This window comes from Scylla paramamosain, unplaced genomic scaffold (assembly GCF_035594125.1).
Source record: "Scylla paramamosain isolate STU-SP2022 unplaced genomic scaffold, ASM3559412v1 Contig6, whole genome shotgun sequence".
Taxonomy (NCBI): Eukaryota; Metazoa; Arthropoda; class Malacostraca; order Decapoda; family Portunidae; genus Scylla; species Scylla paramamosain.
The window spans coordinates 2,034,784-2,047,356 of record NW_026973671.1 but is presented as its reverse complement, the minus strand read 5'-3'; the positions used below and the strand labels follow the sequence as shown (position 1 = coordinate 2,047,356).

Below are 12,573 nucleotides of genomic sequence, written 5' to 3'. Positions count from 1 at the left end.
ACATGACTCACTTTATTGGTGTTAAGAAATCCCCTTCACTGCGCTGTCCACAGTGAAGAGGTCATCTATCTTGACGACACTTACTAGTCTCGCTACCAGTGCCTGTAAGTTTTAGCTAAGTTTACCCTAAATTTACTCTTATAATTGCCTTTATTATCCCCATATGACACCAATGAATATTTTTGCCAATTAGGTCAAGGTCTCAAACATCCACTGTCAAAATAGCATCCTTGTCCGACGCTTTGTTAAGATTTTATTTATGAAAAAACGACAGACACAGCATCCCAAATCTTTAGTAATAATGTAGGCGTATTAACTTTACCATTAACAAGGTCTAGCTGAAGTTATTGGGGGTTTCAAGGGTGTTTTCATGATTTTAGTAATAGTTTTGTAGGGCTTTGTGAAAATATTGGAGTTCTCAAGGATGTTTGCATGAATTTAGTGATAGTTAAACAAGCTCTTTAGGAAACTACGGTCTTCATAGATGTTTATAGTTTTATTGATAGTTTAACATGATGTAGTGAGTTACTAGGTGTTCGCGGATTTCATAACAGTTCCTTGTTCACGAGATGGATTGTGTTTGTCTGTGTACATCTTGTGGTTAGTTGCTGGACACTCTCTACCTAATCTATAAACAATAATGATGGGGCACTGTTAGGATGGCAATAATTAAAGTGTATAGCACATATGTTTTCATACAAACCACACACACACACACACACACACACACACACGCACGCACAGACACACATGCGCGCGCGCGCGAAACAAAATTCAATGATATATGCAACTGTATGAATAAAAATGCAAATAATGAATGGAGTACCAAGTAAAAAATGCACACGCACATACATACAAACACAAAAAATACTATGAAATAAATAAATATATGAACAAAAATACTGATAATTAATTACCGCTAAATATAAACTCCAGGCTAATTAAGTGTGGATAACGAAATAAAAAAAATATTAATTAAATTATAAATAATAAAAATGTGTTAGTTGGAGAAATGCTGGTGATATTTCAAAGTAACACACAAAAATTAGAATTGTATTTTTTTCATAATCATTCTCTCTCTCTCTCTCTCTCTCTCTCTCTCTCTCTCTCTCTCTCTCTCTCTCTCTCTCTCTCTCTCTCTTTCATCACCTTATTTAGCATTGTATATTAACCTAAGCCAAGCGTAATAAGTTAAATCTCTCTCTCTCTCTCTCTCTCTCTCTCTCTCTCTCTCTCTCTCTCTCTCTCTCTCTCAAAAGTTTTCTTGTTAATAATGTGGAAATCTTGTTAGTGTGTCACTAGCACCATAAAAACACCCTCAAAAATGAGTGTAACTTTAACTACGTAGAGCCTTTTGATTGGTGGAGGTGGTGCGGCGCAGAAGTGTTTCAGTAGGATGATTAGATGTGCCGAGTCGCCGCTGCCTCAAGAAAATGAACATCTAACAAATAATTCGTACGCTATTCATTGTTTGGACACTCGTGATACGTGATGACTTAGAAGTAGATAAGAGTATGTATTCTCTGTTCTCTTTTATAGTGTTGGGAGGTCACCATTTGCGTTGAATTGATATCTACTGGTGAATCTGGCAACGCGACGCTTCAACTTAGGGATTCGAGTCAGGGTGGATCCCGTTTGGTAAGATTTACTTTCCGTAGTCCAATAATGTATCATGTCCTTTGAATAGTGTGTAATCTTAACCCTGCAATGCGGTTGAATGTTCTTTGTATGAGGTATAATCTCATCCTTGCTTCATACACACTACAACAATACACTTTGGTTGTGGATCAGGCACGTGGCACTTCAACACACATACACAACACACATACGTATTGGAGTAAGCGTAAGTAGGTATTTGAAACCAAGCTGATATACATCTTTCACATTCGTGTAATGCTATCATATCTCCATTGAAAACACGTGTAATCCTATCCTTACTGCATACATAGTACATTTATACAGTTTGGTGGTGAATCTGGCAACGTAATGCTAAAGTTGAGGACTCGGGTCAGGATGGATTGCCATTTGAAACCAAGCTAAAATTCGCCTTTCTTGAACCTGCAATGCTGATAAATGTTCTCTGTATAAGGTGTAATCTCATACTTACCTCGTGAACACTACAGGAGTACAATTTGGTGGTGAATCTGTCAATATGACGTTTGAGGTATGGGTTCAAGTCAGCGATGTTTGAAACCGAGCTGAGATAAACCTTTCGTAGACCTTTCATGCTCTCATATACGTCCTTTGTATACCGTGTAATATTCAGCAATTGAGTGGCATATCCCGGCATACCAGATACCGGAAATAAAGAAAGGTATGAGAAAGACTCGAAGCAGTGAACCTCGAGAACGAACCGAGTCCCAGATTGGCCAGGCGGAGGTCCCACGCTGGCGTCACCACTCGAGGGACGAGGCGCCGCGCGGTCATCACCTCAGTAATTGAACACCTGTGTCATTAGTTTGTGTAGTGGTCGTTAATTGTACTTTGCAGTAGTGCAGGCAAAGGAAGCGTTAGACTCTCTAGCTTCCATGGAGCTGGCTTTGCCGTGGGTACTGAGCGCTGGCAGCAGGGAGTGTGGTGCTGGAGGCTTGGTGTTCCCTGTCTGATTTACTCCGTGGCGACGCCGGACAGCAGTAGGAGCGAGGTACAGTTGTTGATTCATGTTTGTTGTCTTTGGTGTGCAGTCACCATGTTTTGTTTGTTTATTTCATAACACGTGTTCACATGATAACTGAGGGTAAGTAGACTTTGTGACGTCACTGATACTAGTCCCCTCCCCCCACCCCCCACAGCCTGCCGCTCCCCACGGCAGCTTGTATCCCCGCTACTGTGTTTTCCGTGATGCTGTACATATGAATATCGTGCAGTGGTGTCACGGATAGTTTGAAGCTGTTATTTGCAATTGTATTTAGTGGCAATGATTGTTGGTCGTTACCATTGTTCAATAGTTTAGTCGCGTGTATCATTGCACTTGTAAGGGAGGAGGGCATGGGAGGAAAGGGTTGAGGGGACAGCGTGATGCAGTGACAGTCATGCTTGACTTCCTATATTCTTGTACTGATATGAGAGAGAGAGAGAGAGAGAGTAGGTCAGGCAAGAAGTAAGGGCATTGTATCAAGGGAAGGTGCAGAGGTCAAGAAAAGGTCAGGAGGTGAGGGAAGGGAGGAGGGAGGTCATTGGAGCAGGTCACCGAAGGTCATGTCTGTCTTGGTGAATGTCAGAGAGAGAGAGAGAGAGAGAGAGTGCGTGAGTGGCTGCCATTGTGGTGTGAACGACGTGAGTCATTATAATGGCCGTGGTGGTCGTTATCAGCATAATCACCATCACCATTACCACTGCTGTAACAACCACCACCACCATTGTAACCTTCAATTCCACCATCACCAACCCTACCACCATTAATGTAACCAACACACCCCCATCACCACCACCACCACCACCACTAACAAGGTAACCAAAACAATCACCACCACTGTAACCAGCCAGCAACGATGGTTTCACTTGTCAGATTTTTCGGGTAGAATGAATAGGGAACATTACTTGGGGAAATTCCAGAACAGGGATGATAAGCCAACTGATTTCTCTAAATGCTACTTATTGAGATGTTAATGCAGAATCTATAGGAAAATTAAGACCAGATAAATTCAAGGACAAGGATGAAAACTCTAGTGGTCTAGTGACAATTGTGTTCATGTGCTCTAGAACGTGTCATGTATTGTATTCTACAGGGACTGTTGTTTTGTCGCATCGTTCTTATTCTCTTCAACACGCCATGAGCAGAATAAATAATAAATAGATATATAATGAGGATAACGAATGACACCTGGGCTAGACAAGGACGCCACACTGCGCTGTATATTCTAATGATGTGCTCAGGTGTATAATTCTATTCGTGTCAGAGCTTCCTTAGCGATATCAGTGTTGGTTGTTGATATTCTTTATAGTATGTTGCTGGTGTTAGACGTTTGTCAGTGTTAGTGCCACGAACAAGACTCGCTAACGCAAGACGCCTCAGCAACAGGGTGGCAATGAACAATTCGTCCTCAGCAGCATGAAGTCGTATAAGATTTATCAGAGTGATACTTTCCTGGGTGGCTGCAGTGACCCGGGCGTTGTGACGGAGGCGGTAATGGACCATATTCTGACACCCTTCACCACACCTTTCGTAATTACAAAAAGTTTCAGAATGTAAAGGATTTTTAAGAGTGTTTTTATGCTTCTAGAGACAGAGTAACATTTTCTACATTATTAACAGGAGAAACACTCTTGAATACTGTTAATCATCTGTGGCCTTTGAAAATAGTCATGGTGGGAAAGCAGAGAGTTTCTGAACATAGGCCAGCATTTCCTCCATATCAGCCTCGCCTCCTCAGCCAGACTAGACCTTCCGTTATTGGGTGTACCCGTACTGGCGCGTGCCGCGCTTTCGCTTCACGCATTTCACGCTTCATTCGCTGCCTTCATCATGCTTGCAATAGACGCTGTACTCAGCATCTGCCCCGAGACTCTACTACTTTACGATGCTTCGCTGTGTGTGGTTTTGCAGTGTTAGCATCCCCGGGTTTTGCTGATCTTGAGGCACGTGGCGGGTCTTGGAATTTAACGCCTGTTAGATAATGTGGAGTGATAAGTGAATGAGTGATGAGCGAATGAACAGACTCGGTAATAAGGTTGTTAATGGCGGGTATGTAGCTACATTTTCGCCTGCTGAAATCAAGATATAGAGATATTGTAATATCAACGAGTCATAGCATATTTTTTCATAATTTCATAGCTATGAAATGGAGTTTTTACCTTTGAAATGCTCGTATGCTTGAAAAGCCACATAGACTCGTATGCTTGAAAAGACACAAAGGTTACACTCGAACACACGTCCTGGGAACCGTCCCAAGATTTCCTTGTGTTATCAGCTCTGTAATGTGGCCGAGCCCAGCTGTGCGTCCCCTCCTCGTGCCGTTAACATTGAATTTGATCAGATCAGTCACGGAGGTAATCAGATCAGTTAGTATTGGTGCTGCTGTGTGGGCATCAGTTCTGGAGCGCGGAGGTAAAGAAACAAAAGAACAAAGGCAGCGCAGTTCGGGTGGTCTGCACCGAGCCTCGCACTGTGTATTTTTCCTGGTGAATGTGTAAGGGAAGGGATTGTATTTGAAAGGTTCGTCTCCAGCAGACTGACCATTCAAAAGAAAATTTCGTCATCATGCTTATCATTTTGAACGCTGAACCCTCAATTTTTTGTATCACAGGAAAGCGTACGCGTATGTAAAGTTAGACGCTCAGATCCCATCACCTTGTCAAAAGTTACGAATTAATGTTGTATAATCCTTGAACTATTCCGTCATTAGCTATTGATTGCTATGAAATACTCCAGAGATTATGAATGGAAGTAAGTGTGACCGTTCCCAGGTATATATGGCTTATCTGAAATTACAAGAGTATACACACACACACACACACACACACACACACACACACACACACACACACACACACACACACACACACACACCTCTTTCCATCATGTAAACATTCCCTCTTATCTTCGTACCCTACACACCTCATCATCTTTCCTCGTCTCCCCTCTCCCTCCCCTCCCTCTCCCTATCTCTCCCAGCCTCACATCACCCCCATCACCCCATCCCTGCTTCTGTATCACCGCGCACCATCTCTCCCTCTCTCCCTCAGATCGCTTCCCTGTTCTTCCTCCACTTTTCCTCCCCTCTCTTTCCTTTCTGCTTGAGATGCTTTTCTTTTTCCCCGCATTCCCCTTCGCAATATTTCCCCGCCTCTTCCTCAGGCGCCCTTCCCGAACCACTTTTCCTCCTCACCCTTTCCTTCTATCGCCTCCCTTATTCATCTCTCCTTCTCTCTCCTCTTTATTCTCTCTTTTCCCTTTCTCTCTCTCTCTCTCTCTCTCTCTCTCTCTCTCTCTCTCTCTCTCTCTCTCTCTCTCTCTCTCTCTCTCTCCTTCTCAGGCACCCTTCCCACCCACGTTTTTCTCTCCATCCCTTTCTTCCATCTTCTATATTTATTCTTCCTCTCTACTGTTTCTCTCTCTCTCTCTCTCTCTCTCTCTCTCTCTCTCTCTCTCTCTCTCTCTCTCTCTCTCTCTCTGTCTCTGTCTCTGTCTCTGTCTCTCTCTCTCTCTCTCTCTCTCTGTCTCTCTCTCTCTCTCTCTGTCTCTCTCTCTCTCTCTCTCTCTCTCTCTCTCTCTCTCTCTCTCTTTCTCTTTCTCTTTCTCTTTCTCTTTCTCTCTCTCTCTCTCTCTCTCTCTCTCTCTCTCTCTCTCTCTCTCTCTCTCTCTCTCTCTCTCTCTCTCTCTCTCTCTCTCTCTCTCTCTCTCTCTCTCTCTCTCTCTCTACCGCTGCGCCACGTCGATCCTCTGAACTGAAAAACTGCTCTTTCTCTCCAGCTTTATTTTTTTCACTTTTTTCTCCCTCCCCCACGCAAGTTATTTCTCTCGTAGGTTTATTAGAGTAATTTCCTCCTCTTCCCGGTGATTTGGCGAGATGCTTGATGGAATACACTACCCCAGTATTGCAAAACATGAAGATTCTGTCCGTCTATTTCTGTATGTCTGAGTTTGTCTCTCTCTAATTCCGAAAATCTGTCGTGTTTATCTGCTTTTTTTTTTGTCTCGTCTGTCTCTCTCAAAAATATGCATCATGTCTTTCTATGGCTCTCTCTCTCTCTCTGTGTGTGTGTGTGTGTGTGTGTTTGTTTTCTCTGCTGCGGAGAAAGTTATATTTTTCTTTTTTAGTTTCATGGTTCCTCGCTCGCCTCCCTCGCTCGTCTGTTCTTGTTCTCTATGGCCTGTGTGTGTGTGTGTGTGTGTGTGTGTGTGTGTGTGTAGCGTTCTCTATGGCCTGTGTGTGTGTGTGTGTGTGTGTGTGTGTGTGTAGCGTATGTACTTAATTTTATTGGCAAAGTAAAAAGTGCTCTCTCTCTCTCTCTCTCTCTCTCTCTCTCTCTCTCTCTCTCTCTCTCTCTCTCTCTCTCTCTCTCTCTCTCTCTCTCTCTCTCTCTCTCTCTCTCTCTCTCTCTCTCTCTCTCTCTCTCTCTCTCTCTCTCTCTCTCTCTCTCTCTCTCTCTCTCCTGGTCAGGCGATACAAAGCGAACCTTAAAAAAACAGTAATAGCGCTACAAAAGAAAGAAAATACAGGTAGATTTAGAGAGAGAGAGAGAGAGAGAGAGAGAGAGAGAGAGAGAGAGAGAGAGAGAGAGAGAGAGAGAGAGAGCGCTTTGATACTTCACTTTGAAGGTGTGTGTCTGTGTGACTGTATTTACTGTCTGTCTGTCTTTCTTTTTGTGTACGGTGTGTTTGTCTGCTGCTCTCTCCCTCTCTCTCTCTCTCTCTCTGTCTCTCTCTCTCTCTCTCTCTCTCTCTCTCTCTCTCTCTCTCTCTCTCTCTCTCTCTCGCTCTTTCATCCACAGAAGGTAGATTTTGAGGATAAAACCGCGACCATTCAACACTTAAACTTTTCGAGCTTTTTTTAATGGCAGTTGAAATGGTCTTCTGCATCTTCTCGTGTTCTTGACCAGTTTCCACATTTAAAAGTAACTAAATAGGCAAACAATTAATGAAACGAACGCATGAATAAGTAGATAAGTAAACAAATGAGTAAATAGTTAATTACGAAATCAAAATAAATGAAAAAAAATATTGAATACTCGGGCAGATAAGCAAAGTACTAGAAGGGTCAATAACCAAGTAAGATACTCGAGAATGACGTGTCTGTCCACAGCACGGCAGCTTTATACAAGTAAAGAATATAGCGAGGCGGCGGGCGGTACTTGACCCCCCTACTGTAACTTCCCTCTGAGGTTCACAGGCCACAAAGGAAGCAGGCCCAGGACTCCCCGCGGCCGACTCTCCCTCACTGCTCGCCGCTCGGGGCACAAAACTTTTAGAAACTGTCGCCGTAGATCAATAGGGGGGCTTAGGCACCACCTCACCCCGCTGATCTGCACGGCTTGGTGGGAGGAACTCTTTTTGTGCCTGGTGTTGTTGATATTGCTGTCGTGGTGGCGGTGTTGCGTTGAGGCAGCGGGTTTCCTGTTGTACAATTCAAGCCACATTGAGGCAATACTTTGTCTCTAAGCAGGGAAGAATGAATTTTCTAGGCTTCTTGAGCAAGTTACAAGTATCCCATATTAATTATAGCATAGATTGATAATAACAATAAAATATAGAAGCAGTGAAGTAACAATAAAATACAGGAGTGAAGTCCCAGTATTGGAGGAGTAAATGTATTGTTGGCGGAGACAGTACTCATGTGTTCTGTGGTTGAAATATCCTTCAGAGGAGGACAAATGGCGGGACAGGCAGTGCGGAAGCTGGCCATTACTCTTCCCAGGATGGCCTCGGTCACCGGCCGTCCCATGACCGCGCCGCGTGTCGTCCCTAACGCTGAGCAGCACTTGGGTCACCACGTCTCCCAGAGGCAACACTCTTTTCTTTCAATAAACTCATCGGTCAGTGTGTAGACGTCATCGATCAACAATTAATGTACAGTCGTATCATGGGGACTAAAAATAACACTAGTTTGTGAGGTAGTGGGTTCATGTCATTGGTTCATGTTAATGGTGTTTGTGTTTAATTACCCAGAATCATTCAGGTCTGTTTTATTCCATTTAAGAGCGTCCAACTTCAGCTCCCTCCATTTCTCGAATGGCGCACGACAGACCTTGTATTGTTCAAGATCTCGAAAACTTGAATATCGAGTCCTTCTACTGGACACAAGCATTCAGACAACTATTCCCTCTTCATTATTATTCAACCATCTCGCCTTCAACCCGTTTTTTTTTATTCTCCGTCTTTCAGTTGATGACTATACAGGGGCTTTGCTGAGCATGTATAGGATACAGCTTCCCATTTATGTAAAAAAAAAAAAAACTTTGAATCTTTACCAAGCACGGTGAATTCCAAAAGCCTTTCGATTAAAGATTTTTCTCCCTTAATTGTTTTGCATCTCACCCACTGCCATGCAGGAGTAAACCAGTATCTGGACTCTTTCCTCCCTTTAACTGGAGAACTTCTGGACATTCTTCCCTATTCAAAAATGCCGCATTTAAAATTTCACCCTCATATATCACGATTTATCCAGCATTAAAAGAAAACGATAATTTTTTTTATTTTTTTTTATTTGTAAAAGGGGTCAGGCCAGGGGCAACACAATGCGACAAAAAAGTGTCACTGATGGTCCCCGTCACTAAAGAAAACCGTTCAAAAACAAGTCCAAAATTACATTGTGAAAAGTCTTGGAACTTTTCTTTTGTAAAGGTCTGAAATCATAGGCAGGTGGAAATACAGTCGTTGGCAGGGAGTGTCAGACTTTTCCGGCAGAAAGATTAAAAAAAAACTGCGAATACTAGGTTAACTCTTGCATCTGTACAGAAACCAGTTAGCAAAAGTGGATTAAAAAAAAACTTAACCCTCTCACTGCGATACGCAACAATCCACGTCACTAGAAGCACTGTACAGAATTTTTACCATCACCTGCAGGAGAGAGAGAGAGAGAGAGAGAGAGAGAGAGAGAGAGAGAGAGAGAGAGAGAGAGAGAGAGAGAGAGAGAGAGATTAAAAAACCAGACCTCCTAATACCTAGTCAGTATATGTCTGGAGGTGACTGTTGAAACAAAATAAACTTATCACACTGCTTTGTGATAAGATGCACCAAATATCACCTAAATGGTTAAAAAAAAATGCCGACCTAGATAAATAACATAACCATATTCATTAGACAGTTTTAAGGTCAGTACAATCTGTCACAGGGTTGTAGGGTGCGTTGAATGCGATTTTGGACACGCTAAATAACCATGAAAGGTAAAAAAAAAATATTCACATGCTCCCTTCATTTAATAGTATTGAAATCAGTACATTGTCACTGGATACTGGCGTCTGGTAGATTCCGTCGAGAAATGAAGTTCTTGTGTTGTCTTTCCCGCTCTTCCTGCAATTGCCTCGTGTGTGGTGTCGCCTACGTGTGTAGCAGCAGAGTACCCTGCGCGCTGCTGCTGCTACTGCTGCTGCTGCTGGCACTGAGCCTCCCTGGAGAAAAAAGGAGGATTTGAGGTCGTACTTATCTGATTTCCCCACTCGTCCTTCCCTCCGTCTCCTTCAGTCTACGTGACCAAAGTTAGAGTTTCACTATTTCTTTCTTTCTCTTCGTAGAATTTTTGCCCTCGAGGATTCCTTTTTCCGTCCAGGTCTTCCGCTCTCTGAACCCTTAATGTCGTTATTTTTGTACCTCTCTCTCTCTCTCTCTCTCTCTCTCTCTCTCTCTCTCTCTCTCTCTCTCTCTCTCTCTCTCTGAGGCAACTGAAAATTTTAACAGTAAGTACCTTCGAAATCCTTGATTACGTATTTTTTCTTGTTACGTAATTGAACATTATGTACGACATGACACAATGGGAATTAAGCTGAAAAATAAAGTTAATTAGTGAGATGTTTTGTTTCCCTGTCTTTAGTGAGTACAAGGCTTGGGAAAGATGAAGGAATAGGGAACAAAATATTTTCCGGGACTTACCGAGGAAGGGGGACGAGGAGCTTGAAATCTTGGTTTACTAAGTGCTTAAGGTACAGGATTAGCCATTTAAGCCATGAAGGTGAAGGTAGCGGTCAGTGGCTAAAGAAATTTATGTGGATTCGAGTGGATATTAAACGGTAACACGCTTAGGTTCTTACGTAGGTCGTTTGGAGGAAAACTATCCACATTATAATAGAAAAGAAACGTGTTGGTAGCCTGTAGTGGTCACTAACTAACAAGACGGATCCAAGTAAACATATTGCAGCAACAGACTTTTAGTTTCTTTATTACGCTGTTTCGTTAAAGTACGGTACTTGATACTTAGTATAGTACTGGAGGTAAATTAGCCACATTATGATAGAGGAAGAAAGGTGTAGAAAGCTTGTACAAGGTGATTCCAAGTGAATGTAAGTGAAGAAAGGTGTAGGAAGCTTGTACAAGGTGATTTCAAGTGAATGTAAGTGAATCAAACAGCAACAAACTTTTACCGTGTGTGTGTGTGTGTGTGTGTGTGTGTGTGTGTGTGTGTGTGTTCACGCGGGTCGGTGTATAATATAAAACGATTTTCTTCACCAGCCGAAAAAAATCCTATCCCACAAACGAAATGTCGTCTAAAACCTCCAATATCTCACCCTGACTTCACTCAACGTGGCGGTGAGTAGCAGCGTCCGCCGCCTGTCACGGGACTGCCTACCTCCACTAATGACCGACTTGGTGACGTCTGACGCCTCCAAGTCCCTGATTTCTGTTACAGTGAGATCAAAATGATTACTTGATATTTAGTTCTCTCTTATTTCGCCCTAAAAGGATAATTTTTTTACCTTAATTTGTGGTTTACTCTTTATTTACGAGATGCTTCAGAGATATACCATTTTACAAAAGCTAAGTGATTGCTTCCATGACTGACTATTTTTTAACGTCAGACCCAGCCTGAATCATGTGAATTATTTAATCAGCGTTGATTGCTTCCTCTCTCCAATTACTTTCATATATTTTTTTCAAGGTATGGTTTATATCATGTATGAATTGACTTCCACGTTTTTAAGCTCCAAATAATTTTTTTTTGTGTATTTACTTTGTTCTTATTGTGTTTTAAGTCAATTCTGGATTTCTTTCTAGGAATACCACCACCACCTCCTCCTCCTCCTCCTCCTCCTCCTCCTCCTCCTACCTTGACATTGCCACCTCACCCCCTCGCGTGCTTTCCTCAGCCTCCGATCATCACATCATGACCTGCCGTGCCTGTCTTCCTGAACTCCTCCTCCTCCTCCTACCTTGACATTGCCACCTCACCCCCTCGCGTGCTTTCCTCAGCCTCCGCTCATCACATCATGACCTGCCGTGCCTGTCTTCCTGAATAGCAGCCGCGATGTCTTCATCTTCAACTTGCGCCTCATTTCCTGCAAACTCGTACGTCTTCTTGAGCGGCGGGTTTGCAAGCGAGATAAAAAGAAAAGGAAAAAAGGACAAAAGGAAAAATAAAGAAAAAGAAAAAAACGAAGAGAGAAAACGGACAGTAGGAAGCGAACTGAAATGCTGAAACGATATCGAATGAAAATAAATAAATAAATACTACTTTTCAAAGACGGATATTTAAGTTCAAGATGAGCCTTGAAATTTTCATATTACTAAACAAATACTTAAAGAATAAAAAAAACTTTTGATCAATAAGGGCTTCAATTGTAAACACCCATTGAAATCTTGCAAGGCCACAAAAAAAAAAAGGCTAAACACAATGAATCGGATTAAAATTGACGAGTCATTGAAAAAGACAGATAAAGAATCACAAAAAAAATAAATAAATAGTAATAATAAATAAATAAATAAATAAATAAGAAATATTGATCAGATATTCAACTGTAAGAAGCGGAGTGAATATTTTGTGAGGCGGGGTAGGCGGCCGGGAGCTCCATCCAGTGCGGGGCCAGAACCTTACAAGAGAGGCCCGGGAAAATGTTGAGGTCCCGCAGTGAAGTGGCTGGCCTTGGAGTGTCCCTGCGAGAGGCCGAGATAAAAGCTTCCCTTCCACGCTGACTTGCGCTGCT

General features: G+C 42.6%; 1 long non-coding RNA gene across 1 annotated transcript; it reads left to right on the top strand.

Annotated features, from left to right (window-relative positions):
- The first annotated feature begins 2,340 nt into the window (after positions 1-2,340).
- On the top strand, positions 2,341-12,151 carry LOC135096712 (uncharacterized). The gene is made up of 3 exons (XR_010264960.1): positions 2,341-2,644; positions 11,105-11,281; positions 11,648-12,151. It is a non-coding gene; the product is annotated as an uncharacterized LOC135096712 (long non-coding RNA).
- Positions 12,152-12,573: the final 422 nt, after the last annotated feature.